This window comes from Eptesicus fuscus, chromosome 11 (assembly GCF_027574615.1).
Source record: "Eptesicus fuscus isolate TK198812 chromosome 11, DD_ASM_mEF_20220401, whole genome shotgun sequence".
NCBI lineage: Eukaryota > Metazoa > Chordata > Mammalia > Chiroptera > Vespertilionidae > Eptesicus > Eptesicus fuscus.
The window spans coordinates 5,744,539-5,763,233 of record NC_072483.1 but is presented as its reverse complement, the minus strand read 5'-3'; the positions used below and the strand labels follow the sequence as shown (position 1 = coordinate 5,763,233).

At 40.4% G+C, this 18,695-nt stretch overlaps 1 long non-coding RNA gene across 2 annotated transcripts in view; it reads right to left on the bottom strand.

Moving 5' to 3' along the window:
* Positions 1 to 9,216: 9,216 nt before the first annotated feature.
* The window catches only part of LOC114228960 (uncharacterized), a 37,087-nt gene continuing 27,608 nt past the window's right edge, over positions 9,217 to 18,695 (bottom strand). For both annotated transcript variants that reach the window (XR_008557523.1, XR_003615062.2), the window contains exons 2-3: positions 16,597 to 16,686; positions 9,217 to 9,415 (exon numbers count right to left, since the gene is read on the bottom strand). This is a non-coding gene — a long non-coding RNA (uncharacterized LOC114228960). The remainder of the gene's footprint in view (positions 9,416 to 16,596; positions 16,687 to 18,695) is intronic.

The following is an 18,695-nucleotide window of genomic DNA, read 5'->3' as shown; positions in this document are numbered from 1 at the left end:
GAGTGAATTAAAAAACTGTGGTACATCTACACAGTGGAATACTACACTGCTTAAAAAAAAAAAAAAAAAAGAAGAAACTCTTACTATTTGCAACAGCATGGATGAACCTGGAGAGCATTATTCTAAGTGAAATAAGCCAGTCAGAGAAAGATAAATATCACATGATCTCACTTATTTGTGGAACGTAATGAACATCATAAACTGATGAACTAAACTATATACAGAGACACAGAAGCATCAAACAGACCATCCAACCTCAGGGGGAAGGCAGGGTGTGTGTGTCGGAGGGAGGGGTTTGGAGATAAACCAAAGGACTCGTATGCATGCATATAAGCATAACCCATGGACACAATCCATAAGGGGGGTGAGAGTATGTGTTGGGGGTGGGGTAGAAACGAGTAGAGAGAGGTCAATGGGAAAAAGGGATTCATATGTAACACTTTAAACAATAAAGAATTTTTAAAATGTAGAATCTCAAATCTCACTGACCCCTGCTGGATTAGGATCTGCATGGTATATGATCCAGGTGCAGTTAAGCTTAGATGTGCTGCACTCAAGGAATGTTCCTACTATTTGACATATGCCAACACATATCTTACAGCAGTACATACTTAGAATATTTAATATCTTGCTCTCAGTTTTAGAGTTTATTGTACAAAATATTGGTTTATATTTTAGCTACATTGTAAACAAAACTGAACAAGTTTTTCTGGTTTGTTAGTAATAATTACTAAAATGTATTGAACACTTACTATTGTGTTGAAACATATGGAATTGCCATTATTTTTATTGTGGTATAAAACACATAACGTAACATTTACCATCTTAACCATTTTAAAGTGTATAGTTCAGTGGTATCCTACCTAATAAAAGAGTAATATGCAAATTAACCATCACTTCATCACAAATATGGCGGCACCCATAGCCACAATATGGCGGCGCCCAGTCCCCTCAACCCTGCCGCTGGAGTGTTTGGGCCTGTCAGCCCGGCCAGGGGTCGCAGGGACCAAGTGGAGAGGCAGGATCTGCCCACTCCCATGGAGGATCCAACCTCACTGCTGCTGGAGTGTTTAGGCCTGTTGGCCCAGCCAGGGGTTGCAGGGACCAAGTGGAGAGGCAGGATCCACCCACTCCGGCAGCGGATCCAGCCTCACTGCTCCCCAGCCTCTGGAAGTGTCTGGGCCTGTCAGCCGGGCTAGGGGCCTTGGCAGGCTTCTCTTCCTTCTCTGCTTTGCTCAGTCCACCGGAAGCCCTATTCTTGCAGGAATAGGCCTGAGGAAGCCCTATTCTTGCAGGAATCTTCCTGCAATGGGCCTCTAGTTAAGTATATTCATAATGTTGTGCAACTGTCACCACCCTCTGTCTCCTTAACTCTTTCATCTTATAAATAAAAATCCTATACTCACTAAAAAATAACTTCCAGATTTTGGCTATGAATATTTGTATGTATATATTCTTTTGAATTGGTGTTTTGGAAGTCTTAGGATCCCAGAACTGAGATTACTAGGTCAAAAGGCAGTTCCATTTTGAATTTTTTGAGGAAATTCCTCATTGTTTCCACAGTGTCTGTACCAGTCTGCATGCCCACCATTAGTGCACTAGGATTCCCTCTTCTCCACAACCTCACCAGCACTTGTTTAATGATTTATTGATGGTAGCCATTCTGGTAGGTGTGAGGTTATACTTCATTGTATTTTTAACTTGCATCTCTCTGATTAGTGAGTGTTACCATTTTTTAACATGTCTATGGGCCACCTGTATCCCTTATATGTGGAATGTATTAAACAAAATAAACTGAGAAACAAATTAGAAACAGAGGCATGGGTACATGGAATGGACTGAGAGCTGTCAGAGGAGATGGGCAAATGGATAACTGGATGAAGCAGGTGAAGAGATTAGCCAACGAACATATAGGCATAACCCACAGACACAGACACCAGTATGGCGATGGCCAGAGGGAAGAGGGTGTGTGGGGCAAAGGCTGGGTGGAGGTAGGAAAAGGGAGGAAAATGCAGACATATGTAATAGTGTCAACAATAAAAAAGACATAAATATTAGGCTTATTTTCAAACACTAAAAAATAAAGTTCTTTCTATTCTCCTTCCCAGACCTTGGCAACCACAATTTTACTTTCTGTCTCTGTGATTTTGACTACGCTTATTATTTCATATAAGTGGAAAAACACAGTATTTGTTTTTTTACAGTTGGCTTACTTTATTTAGTACTAGAGGCCCGAGGCACGAAATTCATGCAAGAGTAGGCCTTCCTTCCCCTGGCTGCCGACATCAGCTTTCCTCTGGCATCTGGGACCTGGGCTTCCCTCATAGCCCCAGCTACATCCGGAAGGTCATCCAGAAGGACGTCTTGTCTAATTAGCATATCACGCTTTTATTATTATAGATAATATTCTCAAGTTTCATCCATATTGCATTGTATGTTAGATTTCCTTCTTTTTTAAGACTGAATAATATTACATTGTATGTATGTACCAAATTTTGCTTATAAGATGGGTTTCTTCCATATTTTAGCTATCCAATCTAATAATAGAGTAATATGCAAATTAACCATCACTCCGTGACAAAATGGTGGCCCCCATAGCCATAAGATGGCAGCGCCCTGTCCGCCGGAGCAGCGAGGCTGGATCTGCCTCTGGAGGAATCGGATCCAGTATCCATGCTCCACCGCAACTGCAGTGTCTGGGCCTGTCAGCCCCACCGGGGTTCGTGGGGACCAAGCAGTGAGGCTGGATCTGCCCCAGACATGGCAGACAGAGCCCAGAAAGCAGGGCTTAGGGGCTTCCTTAGCGTGGCAGCAGCGGGGAAGACACAGGCCCGGCAGTCAGAGCCCAGACAGCAGTCCTTGGGAGCTTCTTTAGCGCAGCAGCAGTGGGGAAGACCCCAGACAAGGCAGACAGAGCCAACAGCAGGGCTTGGGGTCTTCCTTAGTGAAGAGGCTGCGGGAACACTCCCAGCCCCCACAGACAGAGCCTGGACAACAGGGCATGGGGGCTTCCTTAGTGTGTCGGTGTCAGCGAAGCCCCCAGGCCTGGCATTCAGAACACACTGCAGGGCATTGGGGCTTCCTTCACATGGTGCATGGCGCATGGCAGCAGCAGGCAGAGTGTGGACAGCAGGGCATGGGGGCTTCATCTCCATGGCTGCAGTGAAACCCCCAGGCCCCACAGAGAGCAGAGAACCACGGGAAGTGGGCCTAATCCATCAGTAGGACATCCCTGAGAGCTCCTGGATTGTAGAGGGTACAGGTTGGGCTGAGGGACCCCCGTGCATGAATTTTGTGCACTGGGCCTCTAGTCCTTATAATAAAAGCCCAGCAACCAAAACAGCAGAATGACCAGAACAACCAGAGATCAGAATGATCATGGCCCCTTGCCCAGGCTGGCCCCGTCACCCAGCGGGGACCCCCATGCCGATCCAGAGCTCTCATCATGGCAGGCCAGCTGGCCCCACTCATGCACCAGGCCTCTATCCTATGTAATAAAAGGGTAATATGCAAATTGATCCTAACGGCGGAATGATCAGAACGACTGCTAGACCAGTCACTATGAGGCGCACTGACTGGCCCCAACCCTTTCCCAAGCTGGCAGGCTCTGATCGCCTGATGGTGAATGGGGAACCGGGGATGGGTGGATGGGGGGGACGAGCCTGGCTGTGAAGGGGTGAGGCCGGCTGTGAGCAGCCAGGAGAGATGGCCCTGATTGCAGGCCAGGCCTAAGGACCATCCCAGTTTACAAATTTCGTGTGCCGGGCCTCTAGTTATAAATAAAGCTTCTATAAACATGCATGCACAAATACCTGTATCTCCAGAAGTGGAATTGATAGATCACATGGTAAGTCTGTTCTTTTATTTTGTATTCAATTTATTTGGTTGACATTTGTTAATAAGATCATATAGGTTTCAAGCTTATGTTTCTATAATATATGATCTGTATATTGCACTGTGTGCCCACCACCCAAAGTCAAATCATATTCTGTCATCATACATTTGGCTCCTTTTACCCTTTACTACCTTTGACCCCTTCCCTCTAGTAACCACCATACTGCCTATAAATTTCAGTTTTACATCCCATATATATAAATTTTTTAATTGACTTATTTCCCTTAGTATAATATCCTCAAGGTCCATCCATGTTGTTGCAAATGGCACATTTCATCTTTTCTTATAGCTGAGCAGTATTCCATTGTGTATATGTACCACATCTTCTTTATCCAGTCCTGTATTGATGGACACTTTGGTTGTCTCCATGTCTTGACACCATGAACAGTGCAATGAACACAGGGCTGCATATATCTTTGCAAATAATGATTTTTAGTTTTTCAGGTAAATACTCATAAGAGGGATTGCTGGGTCATATGGTAATTTTTTGAGGATCACCATGTTTTCCATAGTGGCAGCCCCATTTCACATTCTCACCAGCAGTGAATGAGAATTCATTTTTCTCCACAACCTCTAATACTTGTTACTTGTCTTGTTGATAATAGCCATTTTAACAAGTATGATGTGGTATCTCTTTGTAGTTTTAATATGCATTTCCCTAATAGCTAGTGAAGTAGAGCATCTTTTCATATATCTATTGGCCATTTGTATGTCTTCTTGGGAAAAGCTCTGTTTAGGTTCTCTGCTTATTTTTTAAATGGATTGTTTGTTTTGTGTTGAGTTGTATGAGATTTGAACATATTTTGGATATTATTCCCTTGTCATACCTGTTGTTTGCAAATAACATCTCCATTGGTTGGTTGCCTTTTATTGTGTTGTTGGTTTCTTTTTCTGTATACAGGCTTTTTATTTCAATACTAGAGGCCCGGTGCACAAAATTTGTTCACGGGGGGGGGGGGGGGTCCCTCAGCACAGCCTGCACCCTCTCCAAACTGGGACCCCTCGGGGGATGTCCGACTGCTGGTTTAGTACAATGATCAGGCCTAAACTGGCAGTTGGACATCCCTTTCACAATCCGGGACTGCTGGGTTCTAACCACTTGCTTCCCTGCCTGCCTGCCTAATCTCCCCTAACTGCTTCTGCCTACCAGCCTGATCCCTCCTATCTGCTCCCCTGCCAGCCTGATTGATGCCTAACTACTCCCCTGATGGCCTGGTCACCCCCAACTGCCCTTCCCTGCAGGCCTGATCACCCCCAACTTCCTTCCCCTGCTGGCCCGATTGCCTCCAATTGCCCTCCCCTGCTGACCTGGCTGCTCCCAACTGCCCTCCCCTGCAGGTCTGATCTTGCCCCCAACTGCACTCCCCTGCCAGCCTGGTTGCCCACAAATGCCCTCCCCTGATGCCCATCTTGTGACAACATGGGGGCAGCCATCTTGTGATGACATTAGGGTGCAAGGGCCACCTAGGCTTTTATTAGTATAGACTAGAGGCCTGGTGCATGAAAATTCATGCACTGGAGGGGTGTCCCTCAGCCTGGCCTTCTCCCTCTCACAGTCCAGGAGCCCTCAGGGAAGCGAGGTGACCCAGCGATCAGGGGAAGGTGACACCCCAATCACACCTCTGCTGCTGCCACTGCCGGCAGGGAAAGCCTTGGCTGGCCCTGGTTACCTGAGCCTTGGGTGGCCCTGGGCAGCTGGGCAGCCACCATCTGAGGCTTGCCTGCACCTCAGGCCGGCCCTGGGCATCTGGGCAGCCTTCATCTGAGGCTTGCCTCTGCCTCAAGCCGGCCCTGGGCAGCTGGGCAGCCGACATCTGAGGCTTGCCTGCGCCTCGGTCCAGCCCTGGGCGTCTGGGGGGCTGAGGGGGCTGGGGGACTCCAGAAGAAGTTGCACAGGGTGGCCAGACCTGCCTGGAGGTGGGCCCGGCCGTGCCACACACCTGCTGCCCCGGTGGGGCTGAGGAGACTGGGTGCCACCATCTTGTGGCTGTGGGCGCCACTATTTTTGAGGGTATTGGCTGTGGGCACCACCATCTTTGTGAGGGTGTGATGGTCAATTAGCATATTCCCTCTTTATTAGATAGGATAGTCCCATTCATTTATTTTTGTGTTTACTTTCCTTACCTTTGAGGTCAAATTCTTAAAATCTTCTCTAAGACCAAGGTGCATAACTTTAGTTTCTCTCTTTCTTTTCTCTATTTTATTGCTTCAGGTCTTACATTTAGGTCTTTGATCCATTTTTAATTAATTTATATACATGGGGACAAACTGTAATCTGGTTCCATTCTTTTGCATGTGGCTTTACAATTTTTCCAATACCCTTTATTGAAAAAGCTTTCTTTTCTCCATTGTTTTTGGCTTCTTTATTGAAAATAATTTGCCCATATACATGTGATTTTATTTCTGGGCCTTCAATTCTGTTCCATTGGTCTGTGTGTCTGTTTTTCTGCCAATACCAAGCTGTTTTGATAACCATAGTTCTATAGTAAAATTTGAAGTCAGGTAGTGTGCTACCTCCACCTTCGTCATTTTTTTCTCAGGATTACTTTGGCTATTTGGAGTCTTGTGGTTCCATAAAAATATGATGATATCTTTGTTCTATTTCTTTAAAAAATGACATTGGGATTTTTATGGGGATTGCATTAATTCTGTATATTGCCATTTTAACTATGTTGAGTCTTCCAATCCATGAACACGAAATAGGAATATCTATCCATTTTGTTGTGTCTTTTTCAATGTCTTTTAACAATGCTTTGTAATTATTATTATATAGGTCCTTCACATATTTTATATTCCTAGTTATTTTATTTTTTGTTGCATTTGAAAATGGAATCATTTTATCTTTTAATTTTGAAATTTTATTGTTAGTATACAGAAATTCAGTGGAATTTTATACACTGATTTTTGTATCCTGCGACTTACTGCTTTACTGTTTCTGTTTATTGTTTCTAATAGTTTTTGGAGATGTCTTTAGGATTTTTTATACACAGACTATTATTTTTATTTGAAAAGAAACTGGTATACTTCTTTCCACAGTGGCTGTACCATTTCATATCCCCATCATCAGTGCACAAGATTTCCAAGTTCACTACATCCTCAGCAACATATGTTTATTTATTTGTTTTTTGGTATTTTGAATGTGATAGTGGCCATCTTAATGCATGTGAGATGTACCTCATTGATTTGAATTTCTCTAACGATTAGTGACATTGAGCATCTTTTCATGTGCTGATTGGCCATGTGCATATCCTCTTTAAAGAAATATTTATTCAAGTCTTGCCTACTTTTTAATCAGGTTGTTTCTTTGTTTCATTGTTGAGTTTTAGTTCTGTCTATATTCTGAATACTAATCCTTTATCAGATATAAAATTTGCAAATATTTTATCCTAAATATTTTCATCATGGACCTTTGTCTCTGCATTTTCAAGTAGTTCAAAGATTCAGCGTTATTCTCTTTGCATGTTCAACTAAGCGTTGTACAATGCTATGAGTCACACAGTAAGGATGAAATTAAACTAATCTGGACAAGGGCAAGTGAGGCAGTACTATAGAATCATGTCAACTGAGCAGGTCCTTTGGCTCATTGGCTCCTCCCTATTCATATAAAATACAGTAAGAGGAGATAATTAATCATAATGTTTCTTTCCATGAATATACATATACCTTTAGCTTCAGCTTTGACATTTGATCATTGAAAAATGTTACTCATTTCCATTTTAATTTTTTCAATGTAATTGGCAGTAAAAAATTAATATGTGACTTTATGTTCATATTGAAGCTCAAGTGAATACTTTATGTTGAAAGATTTTGTATTCCTAGAAATTTAATTTAGGAAATTTGCCTTTTAGAAAGTCTTTGACAACTTTCACAGTTCTTGTTTTTGTTTATTAGAAAATCTTTGTTTTTGCTACTCTTTCAACTTCCTTTCATCCCTTATGCACTATTTCAACAGAAAATAGTTTTTTAAGTAGTAGATAGATTGGTATATATATTTGTGTATATATAGATATATATATTGAATATGTACATGTGCATAATCATATACATATGTATGCATACATCTACATATATATAGTATATATATGTAATATATATACCAAAGTATAATTATCTATAATAATAAAAGCATAATATGCTAATTAAACTGGACATCCTTTTAGATGACCTTCCGGACAAAGCCAGGGCTGCCAGGGAAGCCCAGGTCCCCGATGCCAGAGGGAAGCAGGTGCAGGCAGCCAGGGGAAGGAAGGCCTACTCTTGCATGAATTTTGTGCATTGGGCCTCTAGTATATACTATAAATCCTAATTGTAATACTATAACAACAGACTTCTGTATACACATATGTGTGTGTGTGTATAGTACATATATGTACATATTATGCATAAGTAACAATTCTTTCTTTTAGAAAAGTAAAAATTTATTTTTAAGATAATAATTTTAGAAAGCTATTGATAGCATGAAATATACAAAATTCTACTATAAGATGATTTTGATGCAGGATATTTTTTTAGTTAATGATAAATTCAGATAACTCACAGGATACCTTTGGTTGCAAGATCTGATTATAAGCATTATGCATTTACTTAAATATCTATTCTACAAGCTTTTTCAATGGATCTATTCTGGTTTGACTCTGTCTTTTAACAGTCCCATCTACTGGAATCAGTCAGAGAGATATGCAAACCAAAGAATTTCAGCAAACTTCTTAAAATTTTTTTTGAAGAGGCACAAATGAGGGCTGTCAAAGAAATAGTTTTGAAACCTCTGTTTGCATAAAGCACATTCATTGAAATTCAGTATAAGTTCAGTAATATTTGCTATAATTCAGTTAAATTACAATGTGCTGTTAAACTTATTAGAAAATAACAATACAATTAGAAGTAATTATTTCTTGTTTTCATCTTCAAGTTACTATATTCAATTTTAGGTATATCTTCAAACTTTCTCAGAGACTTAATTATCTTTTTTGGTTGAGAGAAAGAGAGATTTAAAAAACATAAAACAGAGAGAAAGCGTTGTAAAAGAGATAGTGGAATGATTCTGTATTCCATCCATTGGATTTTACTTTCCTTGAGGGTTACAGCCCATTCTTTACTTTTTTAAAACCACTTCTCAACACCAGGTACAGGACCCATGAAAGGGCTTACGACATGGTGGACAATGCAAACCACATACCTCTGAGTTCAATACTTTATTTTACTCTAGTACACCATGGTTCTGCATTCTTTTACTCACTCACATATGCCCGTTCTTTTGCTCATTTATCAGTTAAATCTTTTATTCATTTTCAGTTTAACTGGTTAGACACTAGACAGAGGAACAACATCAAAAGGAGATGAACATTTAATGCGTTTATCATTACAAAAACCTTGCTCTGGATTGCTTTGTTATCTCTGCTAGCAAGGAGACTTCTTGGAAATTACCACCTCGGTAGTAGGCCTGGTGAATCAATATGGTTCTTTATCATGTATTCCCAGCTGCAGTGCTGCTGTTGCCCTGGCTGCCAAGCACTCTAACCTCCTGGGAAACAGCTAGAGAGGTTAATTAGTGTACAGCTGGCCATAATTAGGATCAAAAGGCAGCAAGGAAAAAACTCCTATAAATCCTGACATAAAGCATACACAGAGGTTAAGCTGTCAGCTTGAGTAAACTGCAGTATTTTAACTAGAAATTAGACTCTTAAAAATTTGGACGTTGTTCGATAGTTACTGGGAATGCCAAGTGAAGGTACAGTTAAGAAGGATCAGACACACTCAGGAATGTGCAGGCCAGGAGCGTGGGGAGGAGACATTGGGGCCCTCGATGGACATGGTCTTCTCTGGTAACCAGGATTGTCTAAAATAGCAGGAGGTGGTTTCTCTGGACAGTGTCCAGGCCTTTAAAGCCTGTTCTCCACCTGACTACACATGATCCCAGGAGAAGTGACTGTGAGAAATGTAGACTTTGGCGAGTTGACTCATAGCAAGATTACTTTATCATTTACCATGTGCTCAACATTTGATCTTTTATTTAATCTCCCCAGAAACCATGAAAAGAGGAGGTCATTGACATCATCATGTAGATGACGGAAATAAGATTACAAAAGGAAATGTCACTTTTTCTAGGTTATATCCTCATTAGTGAGCAAACCCAAATTCAGATGCATGAGTTTTAGACCTCCAATCTACCCTCTATCCTGCCTTTCAAGTATGAAATCCATCAATCCAAGTTTAATCCCAATATCCTACTTTTGAATATATTTTAAAGGAGAACAAACTGTAATCTCAGTAACTATTTCCATTTAACTCATCTAGCGTCTTTTCCAGAAATTTGGGGTCCCAGCAGAGAAAGGAAAATAACTATCTTGAGAGAAGAGTCAACCATTGTATGCTGTCGTTCATAATGCCACTAGTGTAAGTGAAGATTATTTTTCTCTAAGAGCTTTTACAGTTGGAATTCAAAACCAAGCAAAATGCAAAGCCCAGAGAAGAGAAAGTAAGATACCCTGCATAACTCCATAGAATAATTCCTTGCCTCATTCACATAGCTTCCACTCCTTCAGGACTATCTCCCTCACCATCACACATTCACCCTTCAATTTTTTTATGGCATTCTAATTTTTATTTTAATTGTTTAATTAAAGTTCACTTTCAATATTATGATGTATTGGTTTCAGGTGCACAGCTTTGTGCTTAGACCAATCATATAATTTACATGGTCTTCCCCTGGAGATTCTCAGTACCCACCTGGCACCATACATAGTTATAACAATGTTATTGACTATATTCCCTGTGCTTTACTTTACATCCCTGTGTCTGTTTAGTAACTACCAATATGTACTTCTAAATCCCTTCCCATCATCATCCCTTTCTCCAAGTCCCCCAAGTTCGCTTCTCTCTGGCAATCACCAGTCCACAAATTAAACAAAGAACAAAATTGAAACAGATATGAGTGTTTTTTGTTTGTTTGTTTGTTTGGTTGGTTGGTTGGTTGGTTTTGTTTGTAATGCTCTATCCCTATCACATAGAACAATGCCTGGAACATAGAAGCAACTCAACATATATTTTTAAATAAATTATTCAGGGAATGAATAAATGAATGAAAGGTTAATATTCATTTTATAAATAAAAAATCTAAATCTCCCAGAAGTTAAGTAATTTGTACAAGTTTTGCCATTAGTAGTTCCTCATTATCTGATGTCCATTATTAAATGGAAACCTTCAGAAATAAATAACATAAATTTTAAATCCTGTGCTATTCTGAGCAGTGTGATGAAATCTCATGCTGTCCTACTCCATTCTGCCCAGGATGTGAATCATTCCTTTGTCCAACGTATCCATGCTTATAAGCACCCTACTCTTCAGTCACTCAATCTGTCTGGTTATCAGATTGACTGTCGTGGTATCACTCAAACACAAGAGTGATGCTTGTGTTTGCATCACTCTTATTTAATTAGTAATGATCCCAAAACACAGAAATAGTGATGCTGGCAATTCAGATGTTCAAGAGAAGCCTTAAAGTGTGTCCTTTAAGTTAAAAATAAAAACTTCCAACTTAATAAAGAAAAGATTGTATGTTGAGATTGCTAAGATCTACAGTAAGAACAAGTCTTCTATCTTTGAAATTGTGAAGTAAAAAAGGAAAGAGAACTTTGAGCTAGTTTTGTTGTCTGACCTCAAACTGCAGAAATTGTAGCCAAAGTGAAAGACATATGCTTAGTTAAGATGAAGAACCCTTTGAATTTGGGGGTTGAAGACGTGAATAGAAAACATGCATATATCTAGATTTAGATATATATGGTCTGGTATTATCCATGGTTCCAGACATCCACTGGGGGTCTTGAAACTTAGCCCCCATGGATAAGGGGGATGACTGTATTAGATCTATGATGAGAACTCAGGCCTGTTTGCATATTTACCACTGCTCTATCCAGGACATCTCATACATGTGCCCTCTCCCCAAGAATGATGTGGGCCTTGCAAACCTCTGTCCAGACAAGAATATTGTCAGTAGCTTTCCAATATACCTCAAGATAATTCAAATGTGTAAGGGTGAAAAGATAGTCACAGTTATTTCTTACTGAGATGATCATGCTTCTCAAAAGCTATGTTGAGGTTATGCACAAATTGATTTATAAACTTAAATAAAAATAGTCATAGCAGAGGCTAGCATACTAGTTCTTAAAATTCACTTACTAATGTGTGCCAGAAGCCTTTAATGACTTCTTCATCTGTGGTGCACTAGATTCACATCTGGGAATATATTCTAAAGCATTATTACAAAACAAGGTAGATGTATGTGCTTATTTATAAGCACAAATCTTCTTATGCTAAATAGTTGTGCATTAGTGGAATATCTTAATGCCACATGGAAATTCTTATGAGATAAACTTAATTGATTAAAAACAGGGTGGTAAGGGCATGAGTGGGGAGTGGGGGCAACGGGGCAATAAGGACACATATGTAGTACCTTAATCAATAAAGAAAAATAAATAAATGAATAAATAAATAAATAAATAGTTTTATATCACACAACACTATATATATACACACACACTAGAGGGCCAGTGCACAAAATTCGTGCTTGGGTGCAGTCCCTAGGCTTGGCTGGCGATCGAAGCACGAGCGTCTGGTGTGGAAGGACAGGTCCCAGCTGACCTCTGGTCCCTGGGCAGCACCTGGGCTCCCAGGCCCTGGCACGCCCCCCTCTGCCTGATTCACAGTGCCCGAGTCCCCACGTAGCGATGCGGTGAGTGCAGCCAGATGCCACAGGCCGGGGCGCAGCGTGGACCTCTGGGCCACCCAGCAGCACCACACAGAAGCCAGGCAGGCAGTACTGTCTCTCCTGGCCGACCTCGCAGACTGGCTCCTGTGTGAACCCACAGGGAACACAACTGTCCCCTGTGGTCTCAGCTGTTGCGGCCAGGCTCACCCAGAAAAAGCGTGCGGGGAGGGCTCCTCACAGGAGCCTGCACCTGAGCGCAGGGGCTTCCCAGGTGTGCAAGCCCTGGTGTCCTGAGGGAAGGTAGCAGGGGAGTGAGAGCAAGCTAGGAGGACACCCCGCATTCTCACCACACCTCCATTCCTGTCACCTCCACCCCCAGGTAGCTGGGGAGAGGTCACAGCTTGTTGCTGACACCCCCCATGTTCTGCGCTGCCCCCTGGTGGTCAGCGCACATTATAATGAGCAGTTGAACTCCCTGTCTCCAGTTGAACAACCGCCCACCTGGACAATTTGCTTATTAGGTTTTTATTATATAGGATACACACACACGACACCTTTTATAATGTATCATTAATACTGATTATGTGTGGCAGATATACAGGTTCTTAACAGAAAAAGACACTGTTTTTTTGCTAATTTCCAAGTTTTAAATGGATATATTGTTTTATATAAAATGTGTAAATAAGGAAAAAGCAAAACAAAAATAACAAAAATTGACTCCTTCTTAATCAATTATTGGTTATTTTCAGTATATAATTTACTGATTGAATTAAATGAATCAACTTGCACAATTAGCAAATTTGATTTTGGATAGACACATAACCACAATTATACTTTGCTGTAGACTAAAACTTTTTATCTCCTAACTTAAATGTTGTAACCTGATCCTCAAAGTGATAGTATTTGAAGGCGAGGGTTTTGGGAGGCAATTAAGTCAGAGAGTAGGTTTCTTACGATGAAATAAATGCTTTTCTAAAAGAGGACCTAGAGAGCTCTCCTGCACATTCCACCATGTGAAGTTGTAGAAAAAAAACCACCACAATACCTGCATCTATCAACTAGGAAGAGGGTCTTCCCCAGACACTAAAAGTACCCAGCCCTGGATCTTGAGTGTCCAGTGTCTAAAACTGTAAGAAATAAATTCCTACTGTTTATAAATCTATAGTATGTTTAGTTCTCATGTTTATATGCATTAATTTCTAAATACCTATTTAATGGATTTTTAATAGAAAGCTCTGTAGGTGAGTCCAGGAGAAACCACAGAATGAAGGAAATAAAATATGAACATTGACATCATAAAATGAAGTTTTATGCAATCAGTGCTTTTTATATGCTTATCTTGAGAAGCACATTCGATTTTCTTTGATTTAAGTTTGACAATGCAAAGTACTTGATATAAGGACACTAAACCAACAACAGGTCAGATATTTTAAACATACAGAGAAAATGAATCAAGTAGAACATATCTATTGAAATGGTACTAAAAACAACTGAAATATTGACAAGTGCAGATCCAGTCCAACCTTTCTGACCTCAGCAGAGGAAATGAAGAAAGACTATTTGATCCTATAAGCTTATAACCCCTGAAATGAGGCAAATAGGAGGATTACATAAATATAGTGTGGTATTCAGAGTTTGATTTCTTTTTCAATATTTGTGATCACATATTTGAACATGATAACTGAAAGCAATAGATCATTGCATTACCTGGGATTGCATAGGAGGGCCATCCCAATATAACATATTAGAGCAATTGATATGAAAATAAGAGCAGAAGCTGAAAGAAGTGTCTGCTTCTTTTTAGGCAAACTAACTAGAAATGCATGTAAACTGACTTACAATATGACCATGAAAAATCTTATAAGTGAGGAAGTGGTTTCCAAGACAACCACATTGTTTTTAGATACGTACATCGTTGCTCTTTTGTACAATGTTTCTCTGACCAGGAAGTGTCTAAAATCTCTGTTCAAGCAGACTACAGTACTGCATTCCTTACGCCTTCAGAAACTAACTTAGTCACATTGCCTTATTGCATGACCACTATGCCCCAGGCTCTATGCTGGGAAATGGAACACAGAGACAAATTAGGTGGCATCCCCACCCTGGAGGACTTCACAGTCTAGTGAGGAAGGCAGTCAAGGAACCATAACCATAGGATGAGGTAGATGCTCTGATCTTAAGGCACAGCAGGAGTGTACAGGAGAACCCAACCTATTCCAGAGGAATTGGAAAAGGCTTGCAAGCAGAGGAGGCCTCTGAGCTGAGATTTTAGACAACTTGATGTTGGTAGGAAAAGAGTAAAATTGAGTGAGGATGTCTCTGGCGAGAAAAAAATATGCTGTTGAAATTTATTTCAGAGCTCGGCATTTTAGATTGTACAAAAGCCCAAGCAATTTAATTAAGAAAAAGCACCCTCATTTCATATATTTGATCTATCACTCTGTTCTATGGTTTTAACCTAGATTTCAGTTTCCAGATGTTTGGAGGGAAACCTAAAAATAAGTAGAAAATAGTAACTAACAGTGGAATAGTGGGTTATTAACTAGCTTCTGGAAACCTATCCCATCGTCCAGTTGTCCGATCATCTGGTCATCCGATTGCTTAGGCTTTTACATTTATATATATAGATAAGTAAATGCATATATTTATCACACCTCAGATTTATCACAGTCAGATTCATATGTTCCATAAGTACAACATTCTTATGCTATTTTTATAATCCCTTCAGCTTAATTTAGGGATTACAAAACAAGTCTTGAATGAATTGTGGGTTCTGTTGTCATCATTTTCATTTCCATGATCATCATCATCCCTGGCAAGCTCAAAATATGATTTAAAAACAACAGTGTTTGTTCTTGACCTCAAGGAGACATCCAAGCAGGCTCTAAATAGCAAATACATATCTCACTAACCCATCTAGTCATCTTATAGTGATTGCCTGTGTTACCAAAACTTAAAAGGGTTTAATTTGACTTCAATAGAGAGAAGAATGATGTGCCAAGTAATAATGTCTGTGATGGTTAATGAGGAGCAGTGAAGATTTCAATGTCTTTATTTACTGATGATCTAAAAATGTTGGGACACTGAAAGAGTAACCATGCTCTACAGACTCACCACCAGGGCAATGCTACCATGCCAAGCAAGAATAGAGCATCCACCTTCATAATACATTCAAGAGAGGTGCATGTACTCTTTGTTACATCATGTGTTGTTTTGGTTTTTTGTTTGTTTGTTTTCTCATAGACATTTTGTCTTCAAAAATATCAAGATTCATTAACAGGACTTTTTGTAGTGATGACATGAAAAGTCCATCTCAGTTTTTGGCAAATAACTCCAATTTTAGTGAGACCTGAATCAGCTTCTTCTCATTTTCTCTCCTCAAGTAATTCTAAGATAATTTTGATTATTTGAATTTAGTAAAAGGTCTATCACACCCAATTTGGGAGACATTATTGGTTCTTTGGTTGCGAAGAAAATAGAAACATGTGCTTGCATTTGGGTTGTAGGGATCATGGTCTATTTCAACCTTCAGTTATTTTGTATAACTGTTGGGATAGACACACTAACTCACTTCTTTGAACAAATATCAAGTAAATGCCTTTTTTCTTTCTCTTTTAATTGATCCCCATTTTTTATATAATGTCTTGTCTTATCTTCCTTATTTTAGATAATACTTCACATCGCCTAACACAAGAAATATTTAAACTTTCTTCTTCAATTCATTTTGCTTCAGTATTCTAATTTGCTTTCTTCCTATTACTCACAAAGTGCCAGTAACCAAAATATATTACAATGAAGCACACTATATGGAAATTCCAAATGAAGTCATCATGCATCATGGATGAAAAGAAGAATAGTGAAGGCTTCAAAAAAGTAGCATGCCATTAAAATGTAATAAACCCATCAGTGACCACGTCATCATTATAAGCTGGTACGAGGGGGGGAAAGAACCTCCGATTAATATTCTGTCAAGTTGAGTCTTGGAGTTTTTTCTGCACCATAACTCAGCTTATTTCCTTTTTCTGTCACTGAGACTACTTCCACAGGAGACCACAATGCCGAAATCTCTCATTATTTCCAGAAGGAACCTAGTATTGGAGGGGAAAAACAACAACAAAAAAACATGCCTAGATAAAGATATTTTGTCACATTTAAATTAATCTGAATCTTTATTTATGAAAAATATGTATTTAATTATGATATTCAGGAATATATAGATCACTACTAGAAAAATATGAATCATCAAATGAAAGTATTTACTATTATGTTTGCATGTACATGTACCTCAGAAATGAATTTGGAGAAAAATAAAGCCAATTTGCTTAAAGACTAATGCCTACTTTCCTAGCCCAACCTGGCATCTATAGAAATAATTTTCTTCTCTTAGTGTTTGATCTATTAACTATTTCCCACACTAGGAAAATTAACCAATGCTTTTACTGAGAAAACAAAACTATCATTTGTTATTATTTCATTCAGACTTCATAAATTTATTTTTCACTATGAGGATCAAGTGCCTCGCGGTTACATCTTGTGCACCAAATGAAGGTAAGGTCCAGTAACAGTAGAGTTGGCACATTCTAGCAGTTGTAAGAATGTTCTTCTCAGGAATCCAAACTCCTGAGCCTCTACTTTTTCTAAACCCACCCTCATGAGCTTCTTGACAATCACATATGTTCACATACATTTATAAATATAGTTTATATTAATATTTTCTTTAATCCCTTTGTATCATAGAATGATTTTCCAGCTCTATATTCATGCACATGCTTTTTAATCTAAATTAACTCTACTTCATTCTCTCTCTTTCCATTTATATATATAGGAAAAATTAAATGGTGTTGGGAAAATTGGATATATATATATATATATATATATATATATGTATATACACTAGAGGCCCGGTGCACGAAATTCATGCACGGAGGGGGGTTGTCCCTCAGCCCAGCCTGTACCCTCTCCAATATGGGACCCCTCAAGGGATGTCCGACTGCCCGTTTAGGCATCCCTCTCACAATCCAGGACTGCTGGCTCCCAACTGCTTGCCTGCCTGCCTTCCTGATTGCCCATAACCACTTCTGCCTGCCAGCCTGATCACCCCCTAACCACTCTGCTGCCAGCCTGTTTGCCCCCAACTTCCCTCCTCTGCTGGCCTGGTCACCCCTAACTGCCCTCTCCTGCAGGGTTGATCACCTCCAACTGCCCTCCCTTGCAGGCCTGGTCCTTCTCAACTGCCTTCCCTTGTAGGCTGGGTGCCTCCCAACTGCCCTCTCCTGCTGGCCATCTTGTGGTGGCCATCTTGTGTCCACATGGGGGCAGGATCTTTGACCACATGGGGGCAGCTATATTGTGTGTTGCAGTGATGAACAATCTGCAGATTATTCTTTTATTAGATAGGATAGAGGCCTGGTACAGGGGTGTGGGCCAGCTGGTTTGCCCTGAAGGGTGTCCCGGATCAGGTGGGGGTTCCCTTGGGGTGTGGGGCAGCCTGAACGAGGGGCCTGTGGTGGTTTGCAGGCCGGCCACGCCCCCTGGCAACCCAAGCAGAGGCCCTGGTATCTGGAATTTATTTTCCTTCTACAATTGAAACTTTGTAGCCTGGAGCGGAGCCAAGCCTGGGGCTCCCTGGGCGGCTGGCAGCCATTTCTGTTGGGGTTATAATTGAAACTTTGTTGCCTTAAGCGGGTGGGCCCGGCCAGGGTGTGCTGAAAGCTTTGCTTCCCCTGTTGCCTGCGGCAACCCTGGCCTGCTCTCTCAAGCTCCATTCTGCTGCCATTTGTTTGAATTTGTTTACCTTCTATAATTGAAACTTTGTAGCTTGAGTGGAGTCTTAGGCCTGGCAAGGGCAGGCAGAAAGCTTGGCTTCCTCTGTTACCTAGGAAACCTTGCTCTCTGTGGCTGTAGCCATCTTGGTTTGGGTTAATTTGCATGCTCGCTCTGATTGGATGGTGGGCGTGGCTTGTGGGTGTGTCTGAGGTATGGTCAATTTGCATATTTGTCTATTATTAGGTAGGAGTTATATATACACATATATACACATATATATGTATATAACTTTTCTTTATATATAACTAGAGGCCTGATGCACAAAATTCGT